We start from the raw sequence: 19,420 nt of genomic DNA, 5'->3' as shown, positions 1-19,420 counted from the left end.
TCGTGTCTGACTCTTAGTGACCCCATGGACTGCAGCCTACCAAGCTCCTCTGTCCATGGGACCTTCCAGGCAAGAGTACTTGGAGTGGATTGCCATTGCCTTCTCTGTACCCAATTCATATTAAATACTGTAGTAAAAAAAGAAGTATGTGGATTCTGAAAGAAAGGACATAGCAAGAATACTCCGTGTATACTCACTGTATATTAATAATTCAGTGTGTCATCTCACTGAGTGGCAACTGGAAAGAGCATAATATTTTTCCTCTAGCGGATCAAGGTCCAGATCACCACTTGGCTATTATTTACCCACTGAATAATGTTTATAATGTAAATGGCATATGACAGCACCAAGAATTAAAAGCAGCAATTATTTGTTGTTCTAGGATAGAAAATTAACTTGTGAAATGTTAGTATAAATCCTAGAAATATAATGCCCTCTGAGCTATGTATACAGGTTGTACTAAATCAGCCAGCCCTTTTTACTCATCAACTTGTTACTCTCTTAAATGGGAACTGTCTTTGCACCAAATTCAGGGCTAACATGTTGCACAACTCCAGATGGTGCTGTTTAGGTAGACAGCCAGGTAGTACCATTCATATTATATTAGCTGGTTTGGGGCAGAATGAATGGCCCTGACTAAGCTAGGTGATCCCAGGATAGATTAGAATCTCTTCTGTGCTTTTAACAAAATAACACCGTAGAGTAGATAGGAAAAGATTTTGAATAGTGATGGTAATCACTAACACTTCTTGAGTTAAGACTGCATTCCAAGCTCTACTATAAATGCCTGGCATGTATTAGCTCACTAAATCCTTGGAAAAACTCTATGAGGTACATATAGATGATAAAATTAAGGAACGTATAGAAAAATTATAATTGCTATAAAGCTTTGATTTCCTCTAGTTAATATTATGATTAAATTATTTTACATAGCTAGTGAAAGGGCTTCTCTGGTGGCTCAGCTGATGAAGAATCCGCCTGCAACGTGGAAGACTTGGGTTTGATCCCTGGGTTGGGAAGATCCCCTGGAGATGTAATTCAATTTCTGATGATGGAAATAGGATATGAATTCTTCTCTATAATTAGCCTTGAGAGATAACTGACTCTTTTAGTCAGTTATTGTCAGAAACAGTTAAAAAAATCAAACAAGCCAAAACCAAGCTTTTGGTATTGACTAAATGCTTGGTATTCTGATGGACAGTAATAAAGACTTCCATTCTTCCAATGACTCTTTCATTTACCTGGGGTACAGTTTTCTGAAGACTCCATTTTTTTTAATGAAGGGAAATTATTTTAATTAAAAATGAATACTATTTCAAGTTAAGGCCATCTCTTGATGTACATTGTAGTATAGTATTAATGAGAAATTATTAGTCATTTGCTTGATTGAGCAAATCCAAAGCTGCTTCCGGCTGAATTATACTGACCCTGCTTGTGATATTATTTAGGCCACCTGTGTCTTGAGATGAACTGGCTCTGGGACTGTATATGTTTATTTTTAGATTGATGAAAAAGTAATTGTGGTTTCTGACTGTGAATTTTAAATCATCATAACTAGGCTCAAACACATCTTTATTAAATCAAAATAGGAACCATTACAACTAACTCATTTTTGTCAACAAGAAATAAGTTTGTTTATTCCTGTAGAGTAAAAATCCCTGCTTCACGATTTGACAAACTCTTGGAAAGCATTTTCTGCCTCCTGCTGGCTGTGGAAGCATTTTCCCTGCAGAAAAATGTCGAGATGCTTGAAGAAATGGTAGTCGGTTGGCAAGAGGTCAAGTGAATATGGTGGATGAGGCAAAACTTCGCAGCCCAATTTGTTTAACTATTGAAGTGTTGGTTGTGTGACTTGCAGTTGGGTGTTGTGGAGAAGAATTGGGCCCATTCTGTTGACCAATGACAGAGGCAGGCATGGCAGTTTTTGGTGCATCTGATTGATTTGCTGAGCACACTTCTCAGATGTAATGGTTTTGCCAGTGTTTAGAAAGCTGTAGTGGATCAGATCAGTAGCAGACCACCAACCAGTGACCATGACCCTTTTTTTGATGCAAGTTTGGCTTTGGGAAGTACTTTGGAGCTTCTTCTCGGTCCAGCCACTGAACTGGTCATCACCATCGTATAAAATCCACTTTTCATCTCATGTCACAATCCAATCGAAAAATGGTGCGTTGTTGCATAGAATAAAAGAAGATAATATTTCAAAACAATGATTTTTTTTTTTCGATTTTCAGTCAGCTCATGAGGCCACCCACTTATCGAGCTTTTTCACCTTTCCAATTTGCTTCAAATGCCAAATGACCTTAGAGTAATCATTGTTGAGTTCTTGGGCAACTAGTTCTGTAGTTTTAAGAGGATCAGCTTCGATGCTGGCTCTCAATTGGTTGTTGTCAACTTCTGATATCCGGCCACTGTGCTCCTCATCTTCAAGGCTCTCGTCTCCTTTGCAAAACTTCTTAAACCACCACTGCACTGTATGTTTGTTAGCAGTTCCTGGGCCAAATGCATTGTTGATGTTTTAAGTTGTCTCCACTGCTTTACGACTCATTTTGAACTTGAATTAAAAAACTGCTTAAATTTGCTTTATGTCTATACTTTCTGTAGTATAAAATAAATATAAAATAAACAGCAAGTAATATCATTAGGAAAAAGCATAAAGTGAGAAATGCACATTAAAATGATGTGTAACAGAGATGCCTTTAAGAATGTATTCCCATATCAAATGGCAAAGTTCAGCAGTGCAAAACCACATTTCATTTTGCACCAACCTAATATAAATATGGATACTATAATTATAAATATAGATATGACTTTGTATAATTTTTTGTATTTTCACATTATTGTAAAGAAAATAGTAATGTAAAAAGAGACATACTTCCACCAACACCCAAGAATTTTACTTCTGAAGATACTTATTCAAACATATATTAACATGTATAAGCATTTTTATTGCTATACTGTTTCTAACCTTGGAAACAACATCAAGTCCACCAAAAATATATTGGATTAATATAGCATATTCATATGATAAAATATTACATAGTATTTCAACCAAAAATTTAAGTCTTTATATACCAACATAAGTAGGTCTCAAAACATGGGAGTGAAGAAAGGTACCACAGAGAACAATATGTGCTGCCTATATAGGCAAATGGTACACTTTTACATAAAAATATAAAGATGACTTGCAGGAGGCCTGCCAGTCTGTTGACAGTTGATGAACTGGGAGAAGAAATAAGAAGATGGGGCTAGTTAAAAGTGACTAAATAGTGTTTATACTATTTAATTTCTTTAAGTAGTTACATAAATCACACATGCACACATAAATGAAAGTCTAAGCAAATATAACACCTTAGTAGTTACTACTAAATGATAGGAATATTTTTCTGTCATTATTCTTTATACCTTTCTAGATTTTAAAAAATTTACTGTGAAAGAAAGCAGAGAAGAAAAAAAAAATCAGAAGGTCTCAGGGAATGTGACGTCAAGAAAGGGATGTTTTTGTTTCTGTGTTTAAGACGGGAAAGTTTTCAAATGCGCATGGCTCATTAATAGGTTATCAGTGCATTATTTTCATGGAATCTGTGCAGAAAGGAGTTATCGTAGCAGACTTGAGCCCACTCTCCTTAGAAGGTGCTACTTGCAAGTTGGACCATTGGCTGGGGAACTTGAGTGGGAACCATTTCCTACTCAAGGAAAATGTATTTTTCCCCTTACATTTAACTTTCCCCCCAAATGGTAAGAGTGGGTCACTGCCCCTAAATTATTTTTACACTGAATACAGTTTATCCTGAAAAGCTACCCGTCTCCCCGGAGTCTGGAATTTGGGTGTGTGCTTGGCAAAGGGAGCTAACATGAGCCGTCCCCCGTGAACCCTTGGGCGGTGGTCCCTTAATGGACTGTGATTCTTCACACGCCTTGTCTGTTGCTGGAGGGACTGCGTGCCCTCTGTGTGACTTCACTGGGAGCGCACTCTTGGAAACTTATACCTGGTTTCCTCTGGATTTCACTCTGTGTGCCTTTTCCCTTTGCTCATTTTTCCTTTTGCTGAAATGTCTTAGCTGTGAATACAACTAAAAAGAAAAAAATACATCACCATATGAAAGCATCTTTCAAAAAAATATTTCTGGTGACTCTGCCTTTATTTAGTGTTTATATGAAGAGTCACACAAATTTTCTTGGAGTTTCATGTAGGAAAAAAAGTTTCTCTCTCAGTGAGTTGGTATGCTTTTCTTCGTTGGACACTAACAGACATTCACTCCATTGCTTTTCACATTTGTCTTTGCACTGGGAAACAGGTTAAATTTGGGGATTAATGGGAGTTGTCCTTAGCAAGGTTTCTGAGTCAACAATAGCAACTCTTTGATGAACAGGCAGGGGTTGTTTTCCCTTTATTTTGTCTGTCTTTAAGTATATAAAATATGTACATGGAGGCATAAAATGATAAAAATAGCCTAGACACAATAACAAGATTTCTGAGTAGGTAATGTTTTAGGGAGTATATGCATTTCTCTCCACTTGGTATTAGGATCAGGTGTTTCATAGGCCTTTAAGCTCAAGTGTATATAATCCTATGATTAAAATAGGGGTAAATTCTTTACTTGGTTATATAGATTTAAGTGCCATTGACTTTTGGGGAAGTTATTATTAAATTTCAACTGAGTGTGTATTTTTACAGTGCGGGCACCAACCACGTTAATCTTTCTGTTCAAATTGTATTCAGTAGTTATTTTGGCACAAGCAAAGCATTATAAATAGATTAACACATTCAATGGTGAAGATTTAGATAAAACATACCGAATTACAAAGCCAGTGATAACAGAGAAGTATTTATTCACTTTAACAAAGAGGTTACCACATATTTCTTTTCATCAGATTTTCTGATGCATTTAAACTATTTGTTTACACTCAACTTCCTAGTAGTACACAGTAGAATTAGACTTTGTATAAGTAAAACACTAGTCATTTCTAATGCTGACTATTCAAGATTTGTGATAGAGCAACTTGTAAATTTTAAAAGCTTTATGTTCTTTACAGAATCATGGTAAGAGGACTCCCTTCTTTGGCATTAGCATCAATTAATGAAGTACAGAACCAAAAAGTGCTACCACATTATATCTGTATTTTTTACAGTATTTTAAATAACTTCTTAGTTAAGCCTTTCATTTTACGTTTGAGGAAAGTTGATAATTAGTTTTATTTTCATAAGATCAAGTGACTTGCTGGAAATGCAGGGGTCACTGGTATTGTATAAAAAATTAGAATTATTTACCCTTTTTTTCCAAAGCTGGGTCTAATTCATACCTCATTTTGATACAACAGAATGAGCTCATTGTATTATTTCAAGGACACATCTCCTTGAATACAAGAATTTTCATTGAAAACGTAACATCTTGTTTGTTTTAGTTGAAAGCATTCCAAATATATTAGCATTCACCAAACTTGGGTTTCAACTCAGGAGGACAATGAGAATGAGGGATAAGACAACTGTGGACCAGAAATCCAGACCCATTTTTAGAAGGAGAAAGTGGATGAAGACATAACTGACTTAGAACTTGTTGAAACTTTAGATGATTAAAAAAAGGAAAAAGGTTAGTCTGCACCAGTTAATCTCAGAAAGTCTTCAGAATAGAAAGCCTCAGGATATTTTAAGATGGTGCCTTGTGGGGCTGAAGGTGGTAGGAGTAGTTGAGAATCTGAATAAAAATAGGAATCCCACCCCCACCCCCACCCCCCACCTGCCTTTCTGAACCTTGCACAGCGAGGTGATTACCCCTCTTCCAGAGTGATCAGAGGTCTGACAGGGGTGCTGCAGACCCAGTGTGGTAAGATAGAGGCACTGCACTGAGAGTGGAGATCTGCAGACATGTCCAGAGAAAGGGCATCAAATCCCCCACACCTAGTTTGGCCACATGTTCCGGCTCTAACTGTTGGACATACGCTTCCAGGCATAAAGCCAGAGAGTTCTCCTCTAAAGAAAGGGCATAGCTCCAGGGAACATCCCTAAGTCTACAGGTACGTGGTGATTTCCCAGCAAAAATGCAGCTTGCCACCTGATTACAGCAGTGCAGTCTGCCAGTGAGGCTGGCTCACGGATGTCCCCATCAGCTTCTTCCTCTCCCACTCTGACATGTGGATGGCATGACTCCTCCATGGAGGTGGTCTCCTCCATGGAGGTGGTCTTCAATGAAACAGGGAAAAATGAAGCAAGAGAGTGGATAACGTGGACTCCAGGAAGCTATAGTTCCAACATAAGGGAAAAGTGGCAGGCTTAGCAAGAGTCCATATTGGAGCAGTACAAAGGGCTTCAGAAAGTATGCTCTGAGAAAGAAGAAATGGAACTCAATAAAGTGGCTTATCTGATGATGTGCAAAAGAATCTTCCAGGGAAGTTTGTAAGAATGGAGAGTTTTCAGAAACATTAGCAATGGGGATATAAAAAGCTTAAAAATATAAATAAGATGATAAGCCCTAGAAATGGAATAGTTATGTGAAAAATGAAATGACATTGTAATAAAATATTAGGGTCAGTTGTAAATAGTATCACATATAGTCACATATTTTTAAATGAAGTTTTAATTAACAAAAACTTGTGTTATAACTCAACAGGAAGGATGGAAATAAGTAAAATGATGAGAAAAGTAGGGAAGTTTTGAATTCTAATCTTTGAATATTAGGAGCATAAACATTTTTTAGGAACAAAAAAGTAAAAACAAAAGAAAGACTTATGTTAAAAACTGTATCCCTCCCAGGCATAAAGATTAGAGTTGGATTTCTGTTTTTATTTACTTTGTAAGAATTATTTGATTTTTAAAAAACAACACACAAGTATAATGTGATGTAAAAAGAGTGGGCAGACACACACAAGTGACTTACTAACTCTAATTTTTCAGATGCATAGACAGTATTGTATTGCTCTCTGACCCTGGGAAAGCTACTTAACTTTTAAGAAGACTTAGTTTCATCATTTGCAAAATGGAGATGATGATTATAACAATAAAATAACCTCCTATGAATGTTAGAGAACAAAATGATGCATACAAAGCATTTGGTAGAGTGCTTGGTACATACTATTGATGATGGGTATTATTAATGCTACTTTAGTACAGGTGTATTTGGCTCTCTAATCCATTGAGTTTTTGATAAGCTATGGAAAAGGAGATTGCATCTGAATAACACTTTGGCTTTACTTAATTAAGCTTACTTAAATTAACATTTAAAGCCAGAAATGATTGTGTCTGGATAGTTAATCAATTTCCAGTTAAGGTCATGGCACTAATAATGTTTTTTACTTCTTAGGCCAGTTAGAGTTACTTGTGAGAACTCTTTAAGTTTTCAATTTTAAAGTAAAAAATTAGCTTGTATATTCTATTTTAAAATGAGCTGTTAGCATATATGTGCTTAGTTGCATCTGACTCTCTGTGGCCCCATGGACTGTAACCTGCCAGGCTCCTCTGTCCATAAAATTTTCCAAGCAAAAATACTGGAGTGAATTGCCATTTCCTACTCCAAGGGATCTTCCCAACCCAGGGATTGAACCCATGTATCTTGCATCTCCTGCATTGTCAGGTGGATTCTTTACCATTGCATTACCTGGGAAACCCATGAGGGAAAAAAATATATAGATATAGATATAGATATACACACACATACACATGTACACAGTCCAGTTCAGTCACTCAGTCATGTCCGACTCTTTGTGACCCCATGGACTGCAGCACGCCAGGCTTCCCTGTCCATCACCAACTCCCGGAGCTTATTCAAACTCGTATCCATTGAGTCAGTGATCCCATCCAACCATCCCCTTCTCCTCCTGCCTTCAATCTTTCCCAGCATCAGGGTCTTTTCCAGTGAGTCAGTTCTTTGCATCAGGTGGCCAAAGTATTGGAGTTTCAGCTTCAGCATCAGTCCTTCCAATGAATATTCAGGACTGATTTCCTTTAGGATTGACTGGTTGGATCTCCTTGCAGTCCGAGGGACTTTCAAGAGTCTTCTCCAACACCAGAGTTCAAAGTCATCAGTTCTTCGGCACTCAGCTTTCTTTATGGTCCTACTCTCACATCCATACATGACTATTGGAAAAGCCATAGCTTTGACTAGATGGACCTTTGTTGGCAAAGTAATGTCTCTGCTTTATAATATGCTTTCTAGGTTGGTCATAACTTTCCTTCCAAGGAGTAAGCGCCTTTTAATTTCATGGCTGCAGTCACCTTCTGTGACATCATATACCATGTGTATGTATGTACACACACACATAAATATTTTATATAGGGAGACATGTGTGCTTGCTCAGTTGTTCAGTGGTAGCTGGCTCTTTGCGTCTCCATGATTGTAGACCGCCAGGCTCCTCTGTTCATGAGATTTTACCAGGCAAGAATACTGGAGTGGGTTGCCATTTCCTAGCCTGGATAATTTTCCCACCCCAGGGATTGAGCCCGCATCTCTTGCTGTCTCCTGCTTTGGTAGGCATATTCTTTACCACTGGCGCCACCTGGGAAGCCCCCTTAGCATGTATCTCCTTCTATTGCTAAATGTTTAAAAAATTCTAAGGTGGGTTTTCATGATTTCCAGTGTCTTTTTTATAATAACTATTCCTTCTTGTCGTGTGCATGACACATTGTTAGTGCTCATTTGATGACTGAGAATAAGTGCAAATAATGACAAAAACTTGCTTTAGCTAATTTTGAAAATGTTATTCTTACTGTACTATGTCTGTCGTGATACAAGGCTCTGGTTGTTGATAGCTTTTTAAATACTTGCGTAAGTAAACTGATCATTGAAGTCTGCCCCTGAATACCTCTTAGAGATGTACTAAAGAAAACCACCAGAGCATTTAGTTCTAATGTATTTTCTGGATTATTTTGCCACCACTATTCTGCCTTGTATTCTTCAGTTAACTTTTTATGTGGGAATGTGCTGTCTCCCCAACTAGACTGAAAATACTTTAGGGAAAATACAAAAAGAAACCTGTGAATATGTGACTATATCTGCCTATTTTTGCATAAAGAAACATAAGAAGGATACATGAGACACAGTGAGATGGTTACCTCTGGAGAATCCCAGGGACGGGGGAACCTGGTGGGCTGCCTCTATGGGGTCACACAGAGTCAGGCACGACTGAAGCGACTTAGCAGCAGCAGCAGAGGTGGGCGGGAATGGGGTGGAACGTAGTAGAGTAGGTATATGCCTCTCCATGTGGCTTAGACTTGTGAAGCATGTTAATGTTTACTTATCAAAAATAAAATTAAATTTAAAAGAATTTTTTTAAAGCAAGCTTGAAGATAGAATATGAACAGAAGCAAAGGGGATAACTATCTATCAAATAACATAAAGAAACAGAAGAAATATTAATCCACTCAGTGCTCTGAGTGTGTGGTTAGTAGGATATATTATGAGTAGAAAGAGAATTTAAATAAATCCTGATCTTTCTGTAGTGGTTTGTTGTTGCTAATTTGTTGATAATTGTAATTGTGTGTGCTAAGTCGATTCAGAAGTGTCTGTTTGCGACCCTATGGACTGTAGCCTGCCAGGCTCCTCTGTCCATGGGATTCTGCAGGCAAGAATACTGGAGTGGGTTGATATTGCAATTAGGAAATTCTTATTTATGTATTGGAAGATAAAGCACGTAAGTAAGTGTTATATCGGTGTTTTAACCAGAAAAGAGTTACAAGGATGGAATGAGAGAAAGTGAGAAAGACCCCTTGTAGCATTGGGTTAGAAGTGGAGACATCAGTATGAAATGCTGATATAAAATAAAAGTCCAATAATATATATTTTTAAGTATATAAAATTATATATATGTGTGTATATATATATATGTATATTTAAGAACTCTGATGACTGAAAGAGTCTGGAGACAGTGATACCTTAGGAGAAATGAGAGTATCTGAAGCTTGGATCTTGATCTCAAGATAAATATTTCCCACTAAAAGAACAGGGTTCTTTGGAGAGTTATTTCACTCCAGCTCTAAAACAAGGAATTATTCAAGACTAATGCAGACTTCTCAAAAGGACACTGACTTAAAGAAGTCCCCAATGGCTAAATTTGGAACTATTTGAATGATGGTAATTCCCTGGTGGTTCAGATGGTGAAGAATCCGCCTGCAGTGTGTGAGACCTGGGTTTGATCCCTGTGTTGGGGAGATTCCTTGGAGGAGGGCATGGCAGCCCACTCCAGTATTCTTGCCTAGAGAATCCCCATGTACAGAGGAGCCTGGCAGGCTACAGTCCATGGGGTCGCAAAGAGTCAGATACCACTTGAGTGTCTAAGCACAGCACAATGGATTATAACACAATGAATTTAAAAATCTGTAATTTATAAATCTATAGGTCTATAATATTATTTTTTAACTAATGTGAAAAATTCTTTTTAAGAAAAATGCCAGCAGAATCATAGAAAAATCACCATTTTGCAGTCCCCAAGACAATACTGACTTTACCATCAATGGATGGTAAAACTATTGAGTAAACTGCTTGAGGGGGAATAAAATAGTCTTATGGTCAGGTACCAATCAGGGAATTGATTAATTACAAGGGGGAAAAGTACTTTTAAAATAAAGAAAGCTGGCATAGCCATCACCATAACCAAGTGATTAAACATGTCACCACCAATAATGGTGTAAACGGAAAGTATGGGCTTCTCACCTAACACCATGGGAAGGACGCATCACCCAAAATGTATAAGTCCCATTTGCTTATGGGGAAATAATAAACAATTCCAGATTGTGAGATGTTCTACAAAACAATTGGCCTGAATTTCTCAACATGTTAATAACAAATTGTCTTATTTAAAAAACGGGAGGATTAAAACAGAAAGAGAAATGACAACAAAATGGACTGTGTGATCCTTGCCTGGATCCTGAGTGATTTTTTTTTAATTGCATTTGGGGGACAATTAGGGAAATAAGAATGTAGAATGTGTGTTGGGTAGGGATATCTTATCTGTGCTCTTTCCCTATGAAATGATTATATTTTGATTAAGTAAAAATAATGTCCCCATTCTCTTAGGTGGTTAAGCAAAAAAAAAAAAAGATGAAAAATATAAGAGGCATGTGTGTATGAGACAGAGAGAGGAGAAAAAAAGAGAGGAAGCAAGAAAGAGAGACTTGAAATGTTTCATAATTGAAAGCTGGAAAGAAAGCATTCGAAGGACAGATGATGCCATGCATTCTTTTTTTAACAAGTGCCTTAGCAAACTCTTCGCCAGTACAGATTGAGTGAAGATTTTGATTTTGCAAGAGTAGTGGTGTGGATTGGAGGCAATTAGCATGTTTCCTAAAATGTGGGATAGACGTTCGTTAAATGTTTTGAAAATACGTGATCAAAGAATATTGAGACCTTAAAATGAAAATCTGTCTAGGTTGCTGATTCAGGTAGACACCTGTCTCTCTTTCCCTTTGAGAATTGCCTGTCACCATTGCTTTGTTGGGAAAATGAGTAATCCTTAGCTAAAATAATATATATTAAGTTAATAGTATGTTTCCGTTTTGCACAAGAAACTGAAGTCCCTGTTTGCCTGCTAGCTCAGTCAGCTTTATGAAGAACCAGCAAACCTGGGCAAGCACCGTATGTGCTGTGAAGGTGTTCCACCTGCCTCGGAAGCCAAGGGCTGTTCCCTCTTATGCTGTTCTTCACAAGCAGCGCTGCTGTGTGCTTCCCATGCCAGACTTCTCACCCTCAGCAGGACTTTGGACAGAGCTGTTTATCGTGACAATAAACAACTACCAGCGCAATTAGGAGACACCCTCTGGCTTGGAGTCAGACATCTGCCAAGGCTTTGATTATTCTATCTCCGTTTATTTCAACAAACAAATACAAAGTGCTTACTGTATACAAGGCAGGGTCCTGGTGCTCCCTAGGCTACCAAGATAAAATGTGGTATGTGCCTAAGAGAAGTATATAATCCAGGGAGAGAGGGCTTGAGACAGTTACATCAATATCTGTTATTAAAAGGCAGAGGATGAGGAGTGAATTAGGGGACAACCAACAATACCCTAAGAGCATTTGGTGTTCAGAGGCCTCTTGTCTTTTAGGACTGTCGTGCAGGTCCTTCTCAAAATGGAGGCTTAAAGCCCAGGCATCCAGATGGTTTGGGACATTTACGGAACCATGATTCATAGATGTGAGATCTGGTTGTATGTTTTTTTTTTAATTGCCCTGTTTTCCGATGTTAATTATTGCAGCTAGGCTGCCAAGCAAACATCTGTTCAGAGTTGCATTCTGGATACGGGCTTGTTGCTTTGGCCCCTCTTGCTGGAAACTATTCTTACTTCACATGGAGTGTTATATAATCTCTGTGAATGCTGAGTAGTATGTACAGATCATCAAACTACTACAGGTCAGCACCTGGCCAGAAGATTCACAGGAAAGGAGAAAACGACACATAAATATACGGATGTGTATCTTAAAGCTTATAATTAGTAAAAAAAAAAAAAAAAAAAGCTTAAACCACAAACACAGAAAGAAAAATATTGCCATTTTTTGTTTATCACATTAAAGGTGAAAGTATCAGAGGTCTTCAAGTGCTGTTTACTTTGCAAGCTTTTTTTTTAAACCATGGTACTCATTAGAGCATGTTGTGCAAAAATGGTTACTATCGTGGACTGTAAATAAATACAGCTTTTGGAGAGCAGTTTGGCAATATGTGTCAAACAGTCATAGTCATCATGTCCTTTGACCCAATAATTCCAATCTGGGAATCTCTCCTAAGGAAATACTCTGAAGAAGCTTCATGCATACAGTTATTCATCATCACAGTACTTATAATAGTGTGAAATTGGAAACAGCCTCTGCAGGTTAACTGTGGGTTTTCTACTTTCTGAAATATTATACAGCATTTCAAAATGATGATTATAACTGATAATAACATGGAAAATGCTCCTGTTGTGTTATGTGGAAAGGCAAGATACCAAATTGAATTTAGAGTGCATGTAGAATTTTAAAAATTATAGAAATTAGATGGTGTATTTGAAACGAGCCCTTCTCAATTAGTAGATGTTGTTTTTTAAGTATCCAACAACAGGGAACAATGGCAGAAGCAAGGAGATGTGAAACAATGCAATTTTTCTGGTAGCAGCACTGAAATCAAGTAACTTACCAGGTGGCTCGGTGGTAAAGAATCCACCCATCAATGTAGGAGATGCCAGAGATGCAGATTCGATCCCTGGGTTGGGAAAATCCCCTGGAGAAGAAAATGGCAACCCACTCCAGTATTCTTGCCTGGAAAATTCCATGGGCAAAGGAGCCTGGTGGGTTACAGTTCATAGGGTTGCAAAGAATTGAACACGACTGAGCGACTGAACACAGAATAAATACAGTTTCTTTACCAGCTGAGCCATAAAGGAAGCCCAAGAACACTGGAGTGGGTAGCCTATCCCTTCTCGAGCAGATCTTCCTGACCCAGGAATTGAACTGGGGCCTCCTGCATTGCAGGTGGATTCTTTAGCTATCAGGGAAGCCCTACAGTGCATTCTAGAAGGTTGTATATGAAAATGTTTATATTGTTCACATTTGGATAAGACAAAGCCTAATTTTTCCCCTTTTTCTGTTTTCTGTATTTCCTCTATAAAGGAAACAAACACTTCTCCACACTGCAGGCCCCAGTATGATTGATATCTCTTTTCCACTTGGTTCTATAAAGTGAGGAATGAAGCAGACTTGTTTGGTTTAGAGAGAAAAAGTATGTTTCTGTTCTGTCTCAAAATGATTAGATTATTCAACAATTAGATAAAACTTGTGTGTGTGTTAGTCTGGAGCCCGCCAGGCTTTTCTATCCATGGAGTTCTCCAGGCAAGAGTACTGGAGTGGGTTGCCATCCCCTTCTCCAGAGGATCTTCCTGACCCAGGGATCGAACCCAGGTCTCCTGCATTGGAGACAGATTCTTTACCATCTGAGCCACCAGGGAAGCTCAGATAAAACTTAGTTCCATTTTATGTAGTAGGAGTCCAGTGAAATTTTGGTCAGCCAGTAAGTTTTGGCAATTGGAGCTTTAAAGCACATTCAAGAGCCAAAAAACAAAACACTCATTGCCCTTTAATCAGAGTAGCGTAGGATCACTTTAGAGAAGCTGGACTAGGAAGGATGGGCTGACCAACAGAGAGGCCCCGAATCCCAGCCCTTTTTCTTTCCATTAACATGTTGGGTACAATAGCTGAGCCTGTGACCTGTCAAGGATGTGTCTGTTCCCCTTAAGGAAGGCTGTGCTTTCAGCCCACGTGAGTTCTCTGCCCTGATAGCAATCACTTGTATCTTCTTAGAACTACTGATGAAGGCTAATCTGACTGTCAACCCCCTCCCTCACTCCCAGAGTCCCTTAGAATGATCTAGAACAGGACATTAATTAGTCTACCTCCAAGGCTATGTTATACACTAGACAGAGCAAATAAAATCACCTTTCGCCCCCTATAGTTGAGGCTGCACCCACGCTCTGTATTATCGTCTCTGTCTTTGTTCCCTCCTGGATCCTTACCTTTCTGTGGTTGGAGATCTGAACACTACCTAGAAAACCAACACAGCTATGTTAATCTCTTTTTGAATTTCAGCAAATATTCATTAAGCACCTACCCTGTGCTAGGTAGTGAGTGAGGTATGTGAGATGTAAGAATAAAGGCATAATTCCTACCCTCAAAAAAATGCATAGGATAGTGGAAAATACCAAGCAGTCACTCTAGGATAGATAAAATGACAGGAGAGATTTGACAAATAAGCTAAGACTGGCAGAATTTAGGCAAGACACATGTGTATAAATCATGTCCCAAGTAGAAGGAACAGCAGGTACTAGAGGCAAACCAGTGTATGACAGACAGAGCCTGTGATGGGGCAATGGCAACAGAGAATCCAGAAAAATCAAATCATTCATTGAATCTTTATTTCACATATTAGGATTTTTTTTTTTACTTCATCCTAGGCACAAAGGTATTATTAAAGTTTTAATTATTGGAGAGTCATGAATGTGGAGTGGAGTGTCATGGAATGGCATTAGTGGAGCGTGTTTTAAAAGGGTACTCCAGAGCCAGGGCGAACTTAGTGGCAGGGGAGATCCAAAGACATAAATGGTTCTTTAAAGTGTGAATAAAATGGAATTTTGAAGATTGGTTGGTTGGGGGAGAGATGAGGCAAAGAAAAGTCAGAAGAGAGAATACTTTGTTTTCTGGTTTCTGCCCCTCTCACTGTGATAAGCAAATGAAGGATGGTGGTCTGTCAGGGAGGGATGAATGGGGAGGTGATGAGTTTGGTTTTAGGCTGAGTTTGAGGTGTATTATAGGAGGCACGAGTAGGGGATTGCCTGTGGCTATCGGAAGCTCAGTAGAGAGATCTGGGCTGGAGGTTTCCGTGGGGAAGCCTTCAGCATTTGTATGGAGTTGAAACAATGGGAGTGGAGGAACGACCCTCAGAGAACCATCTGTGATAAATGGAGCCTTGGAAACTTGGGAAGTTGTAAGAGACAGAAATAGGAAGAATTCACAAAAGGGACAGAAGGAAGTACCAAGAACCTGAGAATGTGATGTCCTAGGTGTCAAGAAAGAAGCAGGGGTCAGCAGGGCCGGTGCTGCAGAGGAGGTGAGCAAATAAATAATCCTTGTTCACAAGGGCAGTTAGGAACGAGAAGGTCACTGGTAATTTTGCTTGTAGAGAGTGACCTAAAGTGGAGGAGTGAGCCAGATAATAGTGAATTTTTAAATGTGGACAGTTCAGTTAGCTTGGTTGAAAATGGAGGGAGACTGAGATGTAGAGACTGCCGCATATAGGGTCCTAAGAAGTTTTTATTTCATTTTGCTTTTATGACGGGAGAAACTTGAACATGTGCATATGCTTGATTGTCTCAAGTTTCCAGAGAGAGGAGGGATCCCTGACAAGGCAGGCAGAAATACTGATCTTGGGATGCTCGGGAGGTCCTTCTTTCCAACCAAGAGGAAGGAAGGTTAGAAGGGAGCTGATAGGGAACTGAAAGTTGAAGCGGTTCTCATATGACCACGTTAGATTTTACTGTGTCAAGTGGGAGTGAGGTTATGGATTGCGTGTGGGTCAGTCACAAAGAGGAAGTTGGAGTGAGGCCTTGAGGAGGAGGTGGACATTGGAAATGGCTCATAGGTGAGGAAGGCGTGACCTTGAGGGACCCCAAGAAGGGCTGCTGCTTAGCGATGACAACCCAGACGCACATGGGGACCATCTGCTTGTCTATGGGACTGTGTGAGGGGGGAGATGAGGGTTACATCTAACCCTTATGCTATCCAAATATCATGTTTAGAAAGGCATGTACAATGTCTGATTAAGCATTTAAGAACTCTCAGTGGGCACTAGCAACATGGCGTTATTTTTCTAAGTGACTGATTTAGCCAAGTCTGGATCAGCATCAGCAGGGGCTTAATGACAATGTGGTACAGGCTCTGACAGTGATTAGGTTTGGATTAAAGCTTCAATAAAAGTTAGCTGCTGCTGTCATCATCACCATCATTCAGTTCACTCTGACAATACCAGAAGTTTCTAGAAGGTTTACAATTTAAGGCTTTACTGTAGAGCGTGAACATGCCATCAGTGCTCCACTTGCCTGTGTTAGAGAGAATGACAGAAGGCACTGGGCATTCCTGTGTGGAGAGGACAAGACATAAACAAATACTAAAAAGCATTCTCAAAATGAAAAAAAAGAATCAAAGTTCAGCGTTTATCCACTGAGTCTTTTTAGGAAGTAGGTTTCCTTGTGCAGCCCCTAAACATGTCTAGGAATTTCACTGCTTCCCTGGGTGACCTTTTACTTCATAGAACGGAGTGGGATTGGGGTGGGTGCAAGTAGGAAATGATGATCCTTGCCTAAATCTATCTCTGTTATTGGATGAAAAACTTTAAATACAAAAAAAACCATATTCATAGTACAGTAGCCTTGTTTTCACAAACAGAGTAATAATAAAGTAATAGTAAAAGATAATCTCAGGACCCCAGGCTAAGATCCCTTGATATATATACAATCTATGTAGTTCCTAGAGGATTTAATTTCTAGAATATGTATAATGGCAAAATTTATTGTTATTCTATATAAAAATGAGGTATCAGATCAGGTCAGTCGCTCAGTTGTGTCCGACTCTTTGCGACCCCATGAATCGCAGGACGCCAGGCCTCCCTGTCCATCACCAACTCTCGGAGTTCGCTGAGACTCACGTCCATCGAGTCAGTGATACCATCCAGCCATCTCATCCTCTGTCGTCCCCTTCTCCTCCTGCCCCCAATCCCTCCCAGCATCAGGGTCTTTTCCAATGAGTCAACTCTTGGCATGAGGTGGCCAAAGTACTGGAGTTTCAGCTTTAGCATCATTCCTTCCAAAGAAATCCGAGGGCTGATCTCCTTCAGAATGGACTGGTTGGATCTTCTTGCAGTCCAAGGGACTCTCAAGAGTCTTCTCCAACACCACAGTTCAAAAGCATCAATTCTTCGGTGCTCAGCCTTCTTCACAGTCCAACTCTCACATCCATACATGACCACAGGAAAAACCATAGCCTTGTCTAGACGAACCTTTGTTGGCAAAGCAATGTCTCTGCTTTTGAATATGCTATCTAGGTTGGTCATAACTTTCCTTCCAAGGAGTAAGCGTCTTTTAATTTCATGGCTGCAGTCACCATCTGCAGTGATTTTGGAGCCCAGAAAAATAAAGTCTGACACTGTTTCCACTGTTTCCCCATCTATTTCCCATGAAGTGATGGGACCAGATGCCATGATCTTCGTTTTCTGAATGTTGAGCTTTAAGCCAACTTTCTCACTCTCCACTTTCACTTTCATCAAGAGGCTTTTGAGTTCCTCTTCAGTTTCTGCCATAAGGGTGGTGTCATCTGCATATCTGAGGTTATTGATATTTCTCCCGGCGATCTTGATTCCAGCTAGTGTTTCTTCCAGTCCAGCGTTTCTCATGATGTACTCTGCATATAAGTTAAATAAACAGGGTGACAGTATACAACCTTGACGAACTCCTTTTCCTATTTGGAAGCAGTCTGTTGTTCCATGTCCAGTTCTAACTGTTGCTTCCTGACCTGCATACAGGTTTCTCAACAGGCAGATCAGGTGGTCTGGTATTCCCATCTCTTTCAGAATTTTCCACAGTTTATTGTGATCCACACAGTCAAAGGCTTTGGCATAGTCAATAAAGCAGAAATAGATGGTTTTCTGGAACTCTCTTGCTTTTTCTATGATCCAGGGGATGTTGGCAATTTGATCTCTGGTTCCTCTGCCTTTTCTAAAACCAGCTTGCACATCAGGAAGTTCACGGTTCACATATTGCTGAAGCCTGGCTTGGAGAATTTTGAGCATTGCTTACTAGCGTGTGAGATGAGTGCAATTGTGCGGTAGTTTGAGCATTCTTTGGCATTGCCTTTCTTTGGGATTGGAATGAAAACTGACCTTTCCAGTTCTGTGGCCACTGCTGAGTTTTCCAAATTTGCTAGCATATTGAGTGCAGCACTTTCACAGCATCAAAAATGAGGTAAGAATGTATAATAAAACTGAAAATAATACTAATACAGAAGTGTTAGTATATATATATAAAGAGCTTCCCTGATAGCTTGGTTGGTAAAGAATCCATTTGTAATGCAGGAGATCCCTGTTCAATTCCTGGGTTGGGAAGATCTCCTGGAGAAGGGATAGGCTACCCACTACAGTATTCTTGGGCTTCCTTTATGGCTCAACTGGTAAAGAATCCACCTGCAATATGGGAGACCTGGGTTTGATTCTTGGGGTTGATCCCTGGAGAAGGGAATGGCTACCCACTCCAGTTCTCTGGCCTGGAGAATTCCCTGGATTGTATAGTCCATGGGGTCACAAAGAGTCAGATGTGACTGAGCAACTTTCACTTTCACTTTAGTATATATAAAGTATATATGGTATGTATAAATGCTTTCTAAAATGTTTAAATTGTATTATTATTCTTCCTTTACACTTTTTCCTACGTTTGGCTTACAAGAGAGAGGTGTAAGGGTTTTAAAAACAACTTGTTTTTCATTTTTACTTATCATTATTTTCTCTGTAAAAATGTGGTGATGCGTTCTAGTCTTTCCATATAGCTCACACTCTTTTGATGTGGTCTCTATTTTTACCATCTTCCTCTATATACATTATCTTAGCTGATTTTCTTAAATGAGTGTTCTTTCAATCAAAACCCTCTCATTTGAGTGGTCTCAATGCTAATGCATGAGCAATATTGATCTTGTTGGGTGGCAGCAAAGTCAAGAGGTTTTTATCCTTGAATTGCTGCTGCTGCTGCTGCTAAGTCGCTTCAGTCGTGTCCAACTCTGTGCGACCCCAGAGACGGCAGCCCACCAGGCTCCCCCGTCCCTGGGATTCTCCAGGCAAGAACACTGGAATGGGTTGCCATTTCCTTCTCCAATGCATGAAAGTGAAGTCGCTCAGTTGTGTCCAGCTCTTACTGACCCCATGGACTGTA

At 39.4% G+C, this 19,420-nt stretch overlaps 1 protein-coding gene across 1 annotated transcript in view; it reads left to right on the top strand.

Annotated features, from left to right (window-relative positions):
* RNF217 (ring finger protein 217) overlaps positions 1 to 19,420 on the top strand; it is a 131,620-nt gene that overhangs the window by 48,573 nt on the left and 63,627 nt on the right. The gene's annotated exons all lie outside the window — the stretch shown is intronic.

Source organism: Bos indicus, chromosome 9, assembly GCF_029378745.1.
Source record: "Bos indicus isolate NIAB-ARS_2022 breed Sahiwal x Tharparkar chromosome 9, NIAB-ARS_B.indTharparkar_mat_pri_1.0, whole genome shotgun sequence".
NCBI classification, from domain to species: Eukaryota; Metazoa; Chordata; class Mammalia; order Artiodactyla; family Bovidae; genus Bos; species Bos indicus.
The sequence above is the reverse complement of the archived record's forward strand: the minus strand, read 5'-3'. Positions and strand labels throughout refer to the sequence as shown.